Source organism: Podarcis gaigeae (genome assembly GCF_964106915.1).
Source record: "Podarcis gaigeae genome assembly, chromosome: 7".
In the NCBI taxonomy this organism is placed as follows: Eukaryota; Metazoa; Chordata; class Lepidosauria; order Squamata; family Lacertidae; genus Podarcis; species Podarcis gaigeae.
Genome location: NC_139683.1, coordinates 90,087,856 through 90,103,996, shown reverse-complemented (window position 1 = coordinate 90,103,996; position 16,141 = coordinate 90,087,856). Strand labels below are relative to the sequence as shown.

At 43.1% G+C, this 16,141-nt stretch overlaps 1 long non-coding RNA gene across 1 annotated transcript; it reads left to right on the top strand.

Moving 5' to 3' along the window:
- Positions 1–290: 290 nt before the first annotated feature.
- Positions 291–5,734, top strand: LOC310849574. Its single transcript, XR_014566989.1, has 2 exons — positions 291–507; positions 3,970–5,734. It is a non-coding gene; the product is annotated as an uncharacterized lncRNA (long non-coding RNA).
- The last annotated feature ends 10,407 nt before the right edge of the window (positions 5,735–16,141 follow it).

The following is a 16,141-nucleotide window of genomic DNA, read 5'->3' as shown; positions in this document are numbered from 1 at the left end:
CCAGGTGGTGCCTCTCACCTCTCCTCTGCACCCAGCCAGTCCATGACAATGTGCTTAGGCTTGGCTTCACAGCTGGAAGTGGCTTTTGAGGCATGAGCAGTTTCCTCCCACAATGCAGAACAATCAGGTGGGCTAAGTGGCATTCCTGAGTCATGCTAGGGATCATCTGCATTGCGGGAGAGTCATCACACCGGTACAATGGGGAACTTCTAAATTGCAGATCATGTTGGTGTAATCAGTGTCTCCTTTCTCTGTGTCCTTTTGAAAGAATCTGTGGTCCCCAGAAACTCTCACATCATTAATGAAGAGAGAACAAGTTGAATCAGAAGCATGCCAACACCCCCCCTTCACAGCCTTTGCTCTGAAAAATGAAGGGGGTGGCCTCTTTGACACCCCTCTGGGACTGGGCATGTGAGAGCTGAGAGATGCTGTTGATACCTGACTTCCTAGGAGAGGTGGATTTCCCCCCTGATCACCACCCTATATCAAATCTCTCCAGATAAAAAGGTAAGGGTTCCAGTGTTCTTGGTCCGTCTTTGAATGCCTCTGTGCTGGTCCTGGGGGGAAGGTTACTGTTACTGTAGTCAAAGTTCAGTCCTGAGTCACTAGCCTGGAATTAGTCCACAAGGTGCGAGGCGAGGTCCGAAGCAGGGAGCCGGGCGGGGACAGGAACACTCAAAGACCAGAAGCAGGAAGCCAGGCGGGGAACAGGAACACTGGAGGAACAGGACTGGATGCTGGCCGAAACAGCTCTTCAATGACGACGTTGCTCCTGCAACCTGGGACCGGGCTGACTGGCCTTTATCTTCTCTGAGGCCAGGGGCGGTCCCGGCCCCCAGGAGCCCCGCCTCCTCTGACCTTAAGGCGAGCACTCCTCCTGGGAGCAACCAGTTCCCTTCGCCTCTCTGCCCTAAGCCTCTGCAGTTCAGGAGAGGCTGAAGGGTTACTGGGCCCACGGGGAGACTCACCTGCAGGCACTGAGTCCTCAACCACTTCTGGGGCCAGAATCCGGCCCAGGTGCAGGCTGCTCAGAATCAAGGCCCTGCCCCAGTTCAGCCAGCCCTGGAGGCGGGGACTCCTGTGCCAGCTGGGATTCCTCCGGTTCACTCTCAGAATCGGAATCCCAGACCATCACAGCCTCTGAGGAATCACCTGGGATTATTTCATCCACTTATAAATCTTTGGTTTTTTAAAAAATTTGATGTTAGAAGCTGGTTAAGTTATTTACTTAGCCACAGGACCTGCTCTTACATATATTGACTCTTAGGTCAGGTGTGGTGAGCCTGGGGTTCAGCCCACAAAGCCATTGATGGTGATCTACCCCCCTCTTGACGCTTGCGGAGGGCTCCTTTGCTACAAGGTCTTAGAAGGGAGAGGAAAGAAGCAAAGAGCAGGAAACTGCCACCACTTTATGCCCCCGCTGAAAGAATCACACTGGTTGCCAGTTAGCTATCCGGCTAAGTTCAAGGAGCTGCTTTTGGTGTATTAAGTCCAATACAGCTTGGCAGCCAGATTCCTGAAAGATCCTCTCACTCTCTATATACCCAGTCCACCACTGCATTTTGCAGCTGAGGCCCTTCTGCAGTGGTCATCTTATTAGGAGGTCCATTCCACACAATATAGGAATCGGGCCTTCCGTGTTGTGGCACCTATGCTTTGGAATCCTTTCCCATTAAATATGAGACAGGCACCACCGTCTCTGTTACCTTTTTAGTGCCTGCTGAAGACTTTCCTCTTCCAACAAGCCTATTAAGTAGAGATCTTTCCTAGTCTGCATTGGAATTGTTCTTTCGAATTTTTTGCATGTTTTTATTGTTTTACTATTTGTGTGTTTGGCAGCCTGGACCCCTTTGAGAGGGAGAGTGGGTCATAAATGTTGTTGTTGTTGTTGATAAATACCCCCTCTGTGGAAAGTGTGTGCCTGCCTGTGTGTATGTTGTCTGTTTGTGATGCAGGTGTGCCCAGCCTGGCATGTGGCACTCAGAAGAGTCAGCAGCCCTCAGTGCTGCCTGGACGTAAACAAGAGCCTGGGTAGCACAGCCAGCATCTTGCAGCCTGTCCTACCTCACAGGCTCAGTGAGAGAGTGCTGGGTTTTGTTACACTTGCATTTTAGAAATTGTCCCAAACTTTCAGACTCCTCAATTTTTGGTTTAAGATTGGGATTCATTGTCGCACTATGATTAAGGTTCCGTCTGTACAAGTATTTCAGCTTGCCAGATGGAACAATTCCCCCTCTCCTTCCCCCACATGCTGCTCTGGGGTTCTCCTGGCCCCTGCCCAAGCCACTTTGGGGGGGAGAAAAAGGAGGGAGGAAGCTCTGACGCCTGGGCGGAAGCCCTTGTGCCAATGTGCCAGGCTTCCACGGACAGGGCTCACCAGAGGAATCCTGCCCTAAGCTTTGCAAATACCATTAATATAATTAAAGAGCAAACTGATCAATGAGTTAAAAGTCTTATTTTCATTAACTGATTGGTCAATAAACAAGCTTCAGTTAGTTGATATCCATACTAAAATTACATTTCCCCCATTAGGAAAAGCACTTCCTGCCCCCTCTTTCTTTCTCTATCTACAGCAGGTGGCAGCATTGCAGTGGAGCTCTGCTGGCTCCTTCGCATACGAAAAAGAGGTCTTTCCCCCATGTACTTCAGCTGCAGCGAAGTTCTGTCTGGAAGCATTGTTGTTATTGTTGTTTAATTCTTAAGTGTAAATTATTAATAATAATAATAAGCTACCCGTCTGACTGGGTTTCCCCAGCCTTTCTGGGGGGCTCCCAACAACATATATAAAACACAATAAAAAACATCAACCACTTAAAGCTTGCCTTCAGATGTCTTTAAAAGTCATATAGATATTTATCTGTTTGACATTTGATGAGGGGGCGGGTTCTATAGGGCGGGTGCAACTACTAAGAAGGCTCTTTGCCTGGTCCCCCGTAACTTCATTTCTCACAGTCTAGGAAGTCCAGGCTTCAAATACGACGCACCTCTTAATTTAACTGACTGGTGGAGCATCTATCTCACTCTGGCCCTTAACACTGGACCACTGGATAACCTGTTCTCCTTTTGCGCCCATTGCCCTTCTGCATGAAAGGCACCCAAAGTGACGTGTACAATCACTCAGAACTAAAGCCACACCACCACCACCACCATCTGTATGCCGCTTTCCCCCAGCATTGTGCCCAAAGTGGCTCACAACATGTCAAATGAGCAGTAAGTATAGCAATTCAAAAAGCATGTTAGAAACAATCAATAATATCAAATTAAGTACCCCCCCCCAAATAAATTCAAGCCACACACCAGTGTATAAAACTCTACAAATAAGCTAACCTAGTTTAACAGCTTATACTAAACAGAAGAGAGAATAATGCTAAGGCAAAAATGAAATGGTATAGAAAGCATTGCCATGTACTAGATGATGCACTGGCAGTGACTGGTGCCCATTGGAATTGTTGGGGCAGAAGAGAGAGAGGGAAATTGTAGGTGGAACCAGAGTCCATGGCAAGCAGAGCTAGAGGCAGCAAGTGGAGTCAACAAATTCTAGCTTTGACCCCATCCTCCTTCCTACTGAGCTTTACATGGGGCGACTCTGAGACCAAGGAGAAGGAAACTGGTGGGTGGCAGCTTGGTGAGGGAGGGAGCCTGTCGTGGGGATGCCTGCAACCCCTCGCACCCTTACAAAAACCTGTGCCCAGGGCCACGCCCCCCCAAACACCGGCCCTCCCCATGCTATTGTACTTCCTGTCTAAGAGAGACGCTCAGTGTGTGGGGAGGTCTGAGCTGGTTGCTCACTCTAACAAACCTCTTTTTAATTCCTACACCAGTAATCTAGAAACTTTCAGCACTGTAAGCCAAGTTTTATTGGCTGTGCAATTTTTTCTGAATGCTGTATGGAAAAGCACGTGAATCTGAGCTTTGGAGAATTTGTAAGTACACCATTTTTAACGTAACAAATATGTGGTCTTTTTCCAGGCTAGGGGAAGAAAGAAGTTTTTGGAAATCAGAAGGGCATATTTTAAAGGTCTAATAGCCTATGTATATTTCCATGCATTACTTTGCTGCATGTTTTGTGATTTAAAATCTCTGCTGGCATTCTCTCACCAAAGAGTACTTGCCCCAGGGAAGTACTTGGCATCCAGGGAATTCTGCTTTATATACCTATATTTACCATGCCACCAACAGTTATAAAATCTGTTCACCTCAAACCTGTCAGTAGGAAGGCAGCCACATTCTGCGCTAACTGAAGTTTCTGAACCATTTTTAAAGGCACCGCGTGTAAAGCACATTGCAGTTGTCCACTCTTAAGTCTCCCAAAGCATAGCAGCCAAGTTATCCCTTTCCAGATACAGTCATAAATGAGCCACCAGCCTAAACTGGTAGAAGGCACCCATGCCACTGAGGCCACCTGTGCCTCAAGCGGCAGCAATGGATCCAAGAGGACCCTGGATTAAGAATTCACTCCTTCAGAAGGAATGTGATCCCATCTGCAGTAGGCTGCACAGCACTCAGCTGGAGAGAAGAACCACCCACCAGTAGCATCTCAGTCAGGTTTGGATTAGTTTTCAGTTTATTGAGCCTCATCCAGTTCATTGTTGCAACTAAGCACTGATTCAGCACATCCACTGCCTCACCTGCAGAAGATGAAAAGAAGAATTCTTTGTCTTTGACATACTGACAACAATGCACTTCAAAAGTCCGAATAACCCTATCTGGTAGTTTCATGTAGATGTTGAAGAACATGAGGGACAGAACCATTTCCTGTAGGACTCCATACCTGACATACTCACAGAGCCAAGTGATGCTTCCTAAAAAAATTCCTTCTGAAGCTATCCATTCAAATAGGAGTGGAACCTCCATAATGTGGTGGCCCCAAGTCCCTAATTCAGACAGTTGTACCAGAAGGATACCATGACTGATGGTTTCAAAATATCAGAGGTCATTCAAGGAGGATCCACAAAGTGACACTCCCCTATCTCCACCCTTGTACAGGGTGACCAAGGCCTGAACCCCAGCTGAAATGGGGTTTCAAATTCCTCCAAGAGGATCGGGGTCCGAGGTTTCCATTCTCTCCTGGTGTGCTTCATAGCTGTTTCCCTCTAGGCAGTCATGGAACATTATGGCTTCTTCTGCCGTTACATCCTGTTTGGGTTTTTTGCGGAAATGAAGAATTTGTGCAGGTGGGTTGACAATTAGCAGATTCCATTAGCTATATCCTCATATATTCTGTATCTCATATTTTGTGCAGCCCATGTAGAAACCTAATCTGTTCCTGATAAGTCAATTGTTTTGGGGAAGAAAAATGGTTTTCATTTCAAAAATTTTAAATAGGTCTGCTCAGCATCTTCTGTGGTGGTAAATGCCCACAATTCCCAGTAACTTTAATGCTACAAGATCAAGCAATTTCTCCATTTTCTTTGTCAGCAAATATATTCTAAGTGAAAACACAATAACGTGATGTTAATAGAGACCAGAACCAACAATTGCCAAATAACAAATATTTGATAGCAGATAACATAAACAGAGAGCAGCTCAAAGGGATGTCCCATCTTAAATTTATTTTTGCTCTATTGTCAGCTGTTTTATGAAGTCTTTCATGTTTTCATTGTTTAGTCATGTCATTTCTGATGACATCTGTAAGAATTTTCCCATTCAAATTAGAGGAACTATCTAGCCAGCTAAGCAGTTCCCAGTTTGCCTAGTTTCAAAGTTCACTATACCAAATAAAGCATTCCCTCAATTTTGCTGTATTCCTTCTGTTAAATGTTCTGAATGGTTTGGAATGAACTTGATCTCCTTTTCAGTTCATGGCCTGTTACTGGGAGGGAGGTTGGAGGTGAATGGCAAAGCTGTTTTAAGGGATTATTAAAGTCAAATGACTGAGAACATGCAAATTAGAACAGGTGGGGTGCAGAGTCCCTCAGGGAAAACCAAGACAAAAGGAACCTAAGTAAGCAGCTACAAGTCAATGCTTGAATGGCAGAAGGCAGGTGCTGCCAGTTCCCCTCCTTCCTTCTTAAATATCAAGTGTGCGTTTGTGTGTCTGTCCCCTCATAGCATGATCAGCCGGGATGAACAGGGTTACGATTCAGCAGATCTCTGGCTGAGCTGGGAGCTTCCTAACTCTTCACCCTTAGCCCGAGATACTCCATTGTGCCTGGTGGGTCATCAGTATCTATTTTTCATATTGTTAATCAATGGGACCCACTTAGTTCCATATTTTCCCCTTTTCAATTATTACATTTCTGACCTTTCCTCTCAAAGGAGCCCAAGGTGGCAAGCATCAGAGTAGCAAAATAATACAATTAAAAATGAAGTAAAAGCATACTTTAAATGTTTTTAAAATTTAAGAACATCTAAAAACCTTCAAAACAGTCACGTGCCCACACAGCCAATGATTTCAAGGTTGCCAGGAACAGTTTTCTTCCAAGCCTTGGTGAACAGGAATGTTTTTAAAGTCTTCCTGAAAGTTAATACTGAGGAAACTGGATGCACCTCACCATGGAGGGCATTCCACAAATGGAGGACCACTACAGAGAAGACCCTGTCTGAGAGGGCCTTTTTGTCTTCAGTCATGCAGCCAAGCTAACTGTGAGTTTATTGTGCATTTGAGCCATTTCCCAACCTTTCATGACTAGCCTCTCCTTATTTGTAGGTGGTTCTGTGTTCTTCCACTTTTTAATGTGCTTCTACTTTTTGCTCACCGACACACAGAGTTTCTTTCATGCTATTACTGCATACAGTGCAGCCACCCTGTCCCCTTTGGCCCCACTCTGCTGCCTCCACCTCTGCTGTGGCTGTTCCAAAATCTAGCACTAAACTTGCCTGGGAATTGCACTCTTGGGTTCTGCGCTCTCCTATTCCTCTGGTGCTGCTGCCACAAGTGCAGTGGTGTGGGTAGGTGGCAGCAGGCAGTGGTGGCAGGTAAAGGCAGCCAGGGGTGGGATGGGGGGGTGCAGTGGTGATGCATAAGGGCAGCTGGCGGCAGGATGGTGCCAATGGGGAAAAGTCACGTCCCAATTTGCCCTCCCTTGATGCTGGAGGGTATGTCACTGTCCTTACTCTGGAAACAATGCAAGTCTAGCTATTGATAGGTGAGGATCTGTGTTTGGGCTGTGCTTCTTCAGTGGGTAAATTCATTCATTTGTTTGCTTGTTTGCTTGCTTGCTTGCTTGTTTCATAAGATTTATACACTACTTGATTGTAAAAAAAAACAACCAAAGCAGTTTACAAAAAGATAAAACAGTAAAACCAAGAAAAAATTACAATGCTACATTAAAACATACAAAGGTTAAAATACAAAACCTCCACTTCCTACGCATCTGGGCAGGCCTGTCTAAGCAGCAATGTTTTTAGCAGTCACCTAAAAGAGTACAGTGAATGCACCTGCCTGAACTCAATTGGCAGGGAGTTCCAAAGCTGCCACACGAAACAATCAAGTTCTTACAAATGAGGTTCATATAACTGATTGTTGTGGTGCAGTCACTCTTGTGGTCCTTATCATGGCTCAAATGTGGATGCAGGCCAGTGACTGAGTGACCGAGTGACGTGTATGCAGGGCCCATGAGGCAGACTGAAGCAGAGACTTGAGGAGAAGCAGTGGTGGCTTCTGGCCAGATGTCATGGAGCTTGCATGAAATCTTGCTGGAAGCCGCCATGAAACCCCAGTAATTTTCCTCTACATGAGAAGAAGGAGGAAAGAGGCTGGGCAGGATGGCAGCCAGTCCTTTTAAAGGTTCCTGACACTCACCTTTCTCTGAGATCCTGGCAGGCCATGCAAGATGCAAGGCCACCCAAGATCTCACAAGAGTCTATTCCTTTCCCTTTGGCCATGGCAGCCATTGCAGATCCCTGCACAATGAGTTCACCGTGCCATGACTTCTTCCAAACACAAACACGTTTCCATGACATAGAAAGATGCCAGGAAGATGAGTTCTGGCAAAGCTTTCCTTCTAATAGTTTTATCTAATAGTTTTATCTGCCAAAAGAGTGGGTTTTTTGGTGTATATTTTCATATAAAAGGGTGTTTTGTTACATGAGTCCTCAATTCCATGTGAATGCAAGTGCAGATTCATCACCACAAGAGCATATTAATATCTTACTTAATTACATCTTAAACCCACCCCCCACCCCCATGGTGAACCTGTCTGTTGTTTGAATGGTCCACTTTGTCCCCCTAAAACACAGAAGGGGAAATAACATGGCAGACTGTCTCAAACCTTCTATTCGGCCGCGGGTAGGGGTGGGGGTGGAACCAGCCATGTTATTCATCTGGAACACCATCCCAGTAATTGCAGCATCATGAGACAAAACATGCCCCAAGTCAAAGTGAGCTTTTGCTCAATATTCCCACAAGTCTGGGTTGGGTTTTGGAAGCCACATTGGCTATTCCAGGGTCCTGAGTTCACAGAGGCACAATACACATAGCTTAAAGGCCTCCAAGGATGAAAAATAGTTTACTAGCCAAATCCTCAAGGGCCATGTTAGTGGCTGCTGTACTGTATAGACAGTGGTTTGCACAAGTGAAACTAAAGCAGCAACCAAGTGTGGGGGTGGGAGACTGTCTTATTGATGAGGCCCCAAACAAAACAAGGCTGAACGGTGGCTCCCTCAGTTGTTGTGTCCCTTAACCAATGCTTTTTGCAAGTGTAAGACTATGGGATTTGGTAACATTTCAACTTTTGCTCTCTGGCAGTGAGTGCAAGACCACATTTTGCAACTTATTTTAGGAAATACAGCACTATTTGGATTACTTTGTTGTGACAGGTGGAAGTGATGAAAAACATCTGGAAACCCTACAAAAGGCCTTAAAATGTCTAGCGGAATATGGGTTAAGAGCCAATAGCATAAAATGCTAATTTTTCAAGAACTCGATAGGTTATTGCGGGCACGTTACTGATGCAAAAGGCAGACATAAATCTCCACAAAAGATGAAAGCAGTTTTGGAAATGCCCAAGCCAAAATGTTTGTCACAACCAAGAAGACTTCCAGGATTTGTTAACTGCTACAGCTGATTTGTGCCAAACGCAGCAACTGCACTGAATCTTCTCATCTGTTGGGCAGGATGCAGTCACATCCCATTTCTTATCACAAGATCCCAGTGATCTGAGACAGTGTGCTATGTACAGGTATTCTGTTTGCCCCTCCTTATCATCTCAGCTTAGATGGCAATAAGAGTAGAACTCCAACTTTGAGTGGGTCCTGGATAGGGAGAAATGTTAGACAGGAATTAGTTTCAGCAGCACCACCAAGTTGCAGGCCAAAGGAAGTAACAACACAAAGACCAGTCACACCAGCAATGACATATCTTAACACCAACGGGCTAGAGTAGGTCAGCTGATCCACCCTGGTCCTTATAACAGTTTCCATGTCAGGTACTGATCTAGTCAATTAGGAGACATTGGGCCCCTCCTGACTGGGATTGTATTGCATGCATAATCTGCAACATGTTCATGTGCATTTGTGGTGTGTTGTTTTTTCTTGCTCTGTTTCTTGTTCTGCAGTGCTTCCCCAATGCTACCACATTATTGCTGCCCAGACACACACACAAAACTCAGAACATATGTGGTATGAGAAGTTATGGGATCTTAGCAGGAAGTTACAGGATATGTATCTACAGTGGTACCTCTGGTTACATACTTAATTCGTTCCGGAGGTCCGTTCCTAACCTGAAACAGTTCTTAACCTGAGGTACCAGTAATGAGGCCTCCCGCTGCTGCCACACCGCTGGAGCACGATTTCTGTTCTCATCTTGAGGTGAAGTTCTTAACCCGAGGTACTACTTCCAGGTTAGCGGAGTCTGTAACCCGAAGTGTTTGTAACCCGAGGTGTTTGTAACCCGAGCTACAACTGTATTGAAATGAAGCAATTTAACCACCCCTAAACTTTTTCAAGCACAAATCGTACTGAAAGCAGGATTGCATATGACTGTCCAGTAGTATCATGAGTGCAAATCATCATCAGTGCACATATGGAGGGTCCCTCTCCTCTTGTTTGTTCTGCCCCAGAAACAGGGCTTTGTTTTTTAACATGCATAACTCAGTCCTGAATAATGTGTAATTGGAAAGGCACAGGGTGGTTTCAAAATAGATTGGGCTGCTTCCCACAGCTACAAATACAGTTCCAAGTCAAATGTTGTACGTATCTAGTTGGTTCAGCCAGCTACCTTTCTGGTGTGTGTGACTGGAGTGGGATCTTTGCCAAGCAAAGTGACTGGAGGAGGATGCTAAATAAACAATCCTAGGCCTGATCTACGCATAACGAGGCAGTGGCATCCTGAAGTGATAGGCTGTAGTCTGTTCAGGGACCAGGGTGGGGAAGGCAGCACAGCTGTTTGACCTGGATCTCAAGCTCAAAGTGGGGCTCAAATTAAAAGACACTTGTTAAATTGGGGCATGTGATAAGTTTCACAAGTTTTTATTCGCATCAGATCCAAATGTTTCCTACGCTCCACTGTGTTGGAGGGGGTTATTGCTTTTTATTATTATGTTATGTATTTTGTGTTTTAAGTTGTAAACTGCCCTGTGAACTTTGGGTGAAGTCCAAAGTCACCTATGGTGGTTAGGGCCTGTTGAAGGTCAGGTTGCAATTAATGCAGGAGCCACGACCCAACAAAAGTTAGTTTGGCTCAAATCTCAATTTGAAACCAGGGATACTTGGAGTGAAATTCTGTGCATGCCGGCTCAAAAGGAAGACTCATTGACTGAGCAGAGGACTGTATTCTTCAGACTGCAACTGCAAATTTGAGTTCTTTGAAGCCAGTGCAACTAACCTTCGTTGGATTTGTGCCCAGAATCTACAGATCATTGGTTTACTCCAGGCTGAGTCTTGGATAATTTAACCAGATAAAATAATGTGTCAGATCAGCCACACTTTAGGCTTCGAAATATGTGTGCACTCTAATAGTGGATTATTCAGGTGAATTTATTGCAAAGCAAAAGGTGACATGTACTGTTAGTTTGGTAAATAGTTGAACAATCACAGAAGGGCTCTGCCTAGTGGCATTAAAACAACTGCCATGTGGTCACCTATTAAGGATAATAGGCCTGGGAAGAAATCCCAGGAAATTTTTGAGATTCTAACTAGTAGACGAAATGCCTGAGGATTCATGATTATAGTCCCATGAATGGTTACTGGCTTCCCCTTGCTCTGTGCATAGTGGTGCGGCAGGGCCAGTTTGGTCATTCTGCTGTCCATCCAACATGGTGAAGTAGATTTTGCAGCATGAAACCAATTTATTTTTCATTTATTACAGTTGTATCCCCCCTTTGCTGCAAGGAGCTCAAGGTGGCCCACATGGCTCTCTTCCTCCCTGTTTTATCCTCACAATCACCCAGTGAGGTAGGCTTGGCTGAGATGCAGTTACTCACCCAAGGTACTCATGGCTCAGCAGGGATTTGAACCCTGGTCTCCCAGGTCCTAATCCAGCATTGACCATTACACCACACTGGCTAGAACCATTGCATTGATAATAATTATGGCTGTGTGCCTGCAGATCATATGTGATATAAAATCTTGCTTCTATATTCCGCTCTGGAAAACAGAGGTACATTTAAAATTTTGGAAGTTGTTGCATGATAGAATCACTTGTGAGTCAATTCCTTTTAAGTCAACTTTTCCTTCTTCAGAATAAATTGTTAAGGGATCCCTCCTGTATTTTGGATATTCATTTAAATCAAATAAATAAACAAATAAATCAGTTACTAAAAATATCTACAGCTTCTTAACCATGACTGTTTTGGTATTACAACATTGATCAGAAGCAGGATTTTGTGGCTGACATTGACTGAGAAACCAAATCATTGCCATCTCCATGAAAGTGTCATGGCATAATTATTCCTATTTTATTGAAAAGCAGCTTTGGTGACCAGTAAGATTGAAATGAATGTGCACTCCATCCACACACACACCTTTGTAATCAAAAGTACAGTATATCCTCTGCAAAGTTTAACAGCGAATGTTCTTGGATTTGTAAATATTCAGAGAAGATTTGATATCCAGCATGATTTGACCATTCAACATCTGGTAGCATCTGACATGCATCAAGCAATACTTTACAAGCATCTGAGAACCAACATGCAATTGCAGTCAGCAATTAGCTGTGCTGGGCAGCATTTAGCACGATCTGACGTGCAGCAGCTGATACTTGATGATTGGCATGGCAGAGAAGCCAGCATTTATTTATTTTATTTCCTAATTAAAGCCCTTGATACATTTTACAATACTGTATACTAAAACAATAAAAGGATACCTCATGAAACAAGAATGAACCCTCTTAAATTGTTTCAGGGCTTCTAGCCCCTTCTGTTCATGCTTACTCAGAAGTAAGTCCCACCTTTATTCAGCAGAGTTCGCTCTTGCAAGAAGTGGTGCCTAGAACTGCAGCGTCAGGCACCGCAAGAAGCTGCCCTCAGCACCGCAAGAGCTGTATGGCTGCACAATCATTGGGTGCCTTTTTGTGGAGCATATTGTGCCCCTCTTTTACTTAGGATTAGTTTAATTCTTGAGAAAACAATTGTGCCATTTATTTTAAATATATGTAAAAACAACTTGTACACCTCACATTCACCTGACACCATACAATGTTACATTTTCTATTGATACAGGTCAAACACTTCTTAACACTATGATAAATGTTTTAAAGTACACTTTGAAATTTGCACCTATCATTTTGCAAGACACCTTCAGTGAATTTAAATAGCTATGTATTTGATTTCACCTTCAAACAATGCAGATACTTTTCTCTATTCTATAATTTATATCTGTCTCTTTGCACCCTCAATTGATTGCAGATGCAAAATTTAAGGCCAAGCTGAGGCCACTTTAAAAAAGTTTAGCTGTTTCCATTTATTTTGTATATAAATCTACATTCACTGTGATCCATCTCTCTGCTGATATAATGATATGATGATATGCATGTTTAAGGCTTTTCCTATTTTATTTTAGAGGGTTGAAATATGTGCAAGTGTATTTCATGAAAAGAAGTGAGCCGAAATTATCAAGTTAGCAAAATTAGTGACTTTTTTGCAATGCTTAGAAGATACATGTTTAAAATGCAATATTGAACATGTGCTTTAATTCATGGAGGGATCCAAATGTTCAGTATATGTTGTCTCAATATAATATATTTCTGCCTGAAGGTGGAGATGAGCGCCACACACCACAGTCAAATTTGACTGAACTTAACCGTCCAGGGGTCCTTTACCTTTACATATAGTGCTTTTTTTCTTTAAAAATGTTTAGGGGTACTCTCATTTTGACTCAAGCAAATCACCATTTTATAGTTCAAATTGGGAAAATAAATACAGTAAATGGACAAACATACAGAGATTCAAAAAATGTTTAGGGGAATGCGTACCCCTAGAAAGAAAGCACTGCATATAAACAATCATATTCATATTGACACATACATATAAAATTTTGGATAACAACATCTGACATCACTAAAAAAGTAGTATTATAATTAGTAAAAGAGCATCTTACAATTCACTTCTTAAAATCATTAAATCAAACCAGTTGTTTAACCAAAATTTGTAGATTTTCTTCCAGTATTGGAAAAAGCTACTGTTCCAATACTTTAATTTTCCTGGAAGCTACCTTGTTTTCCGTTGTTATTAAAATTCTACTTGTGATAATAAATCAGCATTATAACTTGAATGTACCTCTCTAAAATACCCAAAATTGGCACAAGTTGTCCAGAGGAATTAAATCACTGTTTTAATTGATGTTACAAGACCTTTATTAAGACTAACTAAAATGCTCATAACCCTGAACAAGCTTTTGAGTTTCCCAGAACATTTCATCAGGCTGGATATTAAGTGTTTGTTTAGGGGGGCGGGACTGGCTTGGGGTTAAAGCAGCACAGACAGAACTGAAAGTCTTAAAATAAAATGCAGGATATTAGGCAACAGATTTGATTAGGTTCTACCAGGTGTTACATAGGTTTCAGGTTGCATCAAGGGTTGCTGGGACACAGAAACCCATTTTGAAAATATAAAATCCACAGTCACCTGGTTTTGTCACAAGCCTTGAACAAAACACACAGATCTCAGGTAAAAAAACAAAATGAAACAGAAACATGGAGGTTTTTATATTCGCAACATTGGAGATTAATTTTGGGTGGTGCTCTAGTTTTATAAAATATATAGAAGGCAAATTGCATAGCATTACTTTGTGGTTGAAGGGAATGTAACCCTCAGGAAACATAGAGCCCCATCTTCAGGTGGCAGAAATTTATAGTTCTCCTCCGTTTTAGTATTTAGTACTTTCCCAAACACCAGGTTGTGTGAGAATAATCTCTAAATGAGAATTGCACTGTCTTTAGCTTGCACACAATGCCAAGAGTTAGGAAACACATCTGGGTCAGTTTTTCCTCATCTCCATGGAGTAAGATGCCAGCATATTAAGATCTTACAACAGTTTCCTGTGAGACCAAGACAAAGTAACGTACAGCCTAAATTTCAATAGACAAGAGTCAACGGAGGAAAGAGAGAAGGCAGAGAAACAAGAGGCAAGTATCGGCAAATGTGATTATGTGTACCCATTGATAATATTTAAGTATTATTATTTTTTTAATTTAAATTTCAATAGACAAGAGTCAACGGAGGAAAGAGAGAAGGCAGAGAAACAAGAGGCAAGTATCGGCAAATGTAATTATGTGTACCCATTGATAATATTTAAGTATTATTATTTTTTTAAAAAAATGTTCAACATTTTTTTAAAAACTATACCTCATGCTGCAAATTGCATGTGCATCCGTTTTTGTAGAAGAATCTATATGCAAGTAGATTACTGGGCGGAACAATGCAGGAAAGGAAAAAACCATTTTCTGCTGCCTTGACTCTTCTGCGCCCAATTCTCAGTATTATGCATGTCAAAATAAGCCCCCTTGAATTCAATGCAGCTTTTTTCCAAGTAAGGGCTCATTGACGTGTTACTGTTAACTATTATTATTGACTATCATTGGTATGCTCCTTTTCCCCACCTGAGATGCCCAGGGTTGTATGCAAGAGTTACGCTTAAGTGATGGTAAGGCTTCTCTCAGGGGAGCAGGGCACCTCTTCCTCTGTTCAGCTGGATTCCTCTTAATCTGCCATGGAAAGCCTTCCAGGGCTCTGCAGCAGATTTTGGGTGTGTGCAGGGCTGCAGTGGGGAGGTGGAATCATGGAAATGATCTCCCTTTCTCTATTGTGCTGATGGAAGCTGAGTGACACCAACATCAAAATGCTGGCTGGTAAGGCGGGCGAGTCCTGTTGAAGCCGTGGTCGCTTAGTTGAATGCAGAAATGACGGGCAGCACATGCCATTGCTCTCCCATACAAACCAACTGAGCTAGCCTTCACACACTGTGCATAGTTAAACTGTGGAATTTTCTACCACATATGTTGTGATGGCCGCCAACATGGAGATTTGACAAGTTTGTGTAGGATAAGGCTATCAACAGCTACTAGCTATAACGGCTGTGTTCTCCCTCCACTGCTGGAGACAGTAGGACTCTGATAGTTTAAAGGTGAACCTGCCTCATTCAGACTTACTGAAACAATATGCACACTGAAACACAGCGACCTTTGACATTTTCACTTCTCCAAATCTTGTAACACAGTTCTCCAGCTGAGTAATGGGGGGGGGGGAATGGATATATTTGGTTAAATGTGCATTAAAAGATGCATGGACTGGTAAAAGTAACATACAAAATACATTATACTAGGGGCATTTGTTGAGAAGATGAATCTCCACAAGGACTTATTTTATTTTATTTTTAAAATGCAAATGTGGAAATATGAGAACTGAAGTTAAGGTTTGGAAAACTGAGAAACCAAAACGGACCGATTCATCCTAGCCTCTTAATACCTGACTGCACATGGGAATGGCAAGCGGTGAGAGTCCTGTTTTGCTCAGGTCCTGCTTGTAGGCTTCTGGGCGGCCACCATGAGAGCAGGATGCTGGACTACATGAGCCTTTCTTCTGATCCAGAAGGGTTCTTCTTGTCTTTCTATGCTCTCCTGCGGTTTGGTCCAGTACAAGATGTAAAGTCCAGAATCCTCTTGTCAAAATTGCCAACCAGATACAATCCTAAGAGGAACCCTGTGCTGTGATAGCATCAAATCATAGAATTGTAGCACTGGAAGGACCCAAATGGTCACCTAATC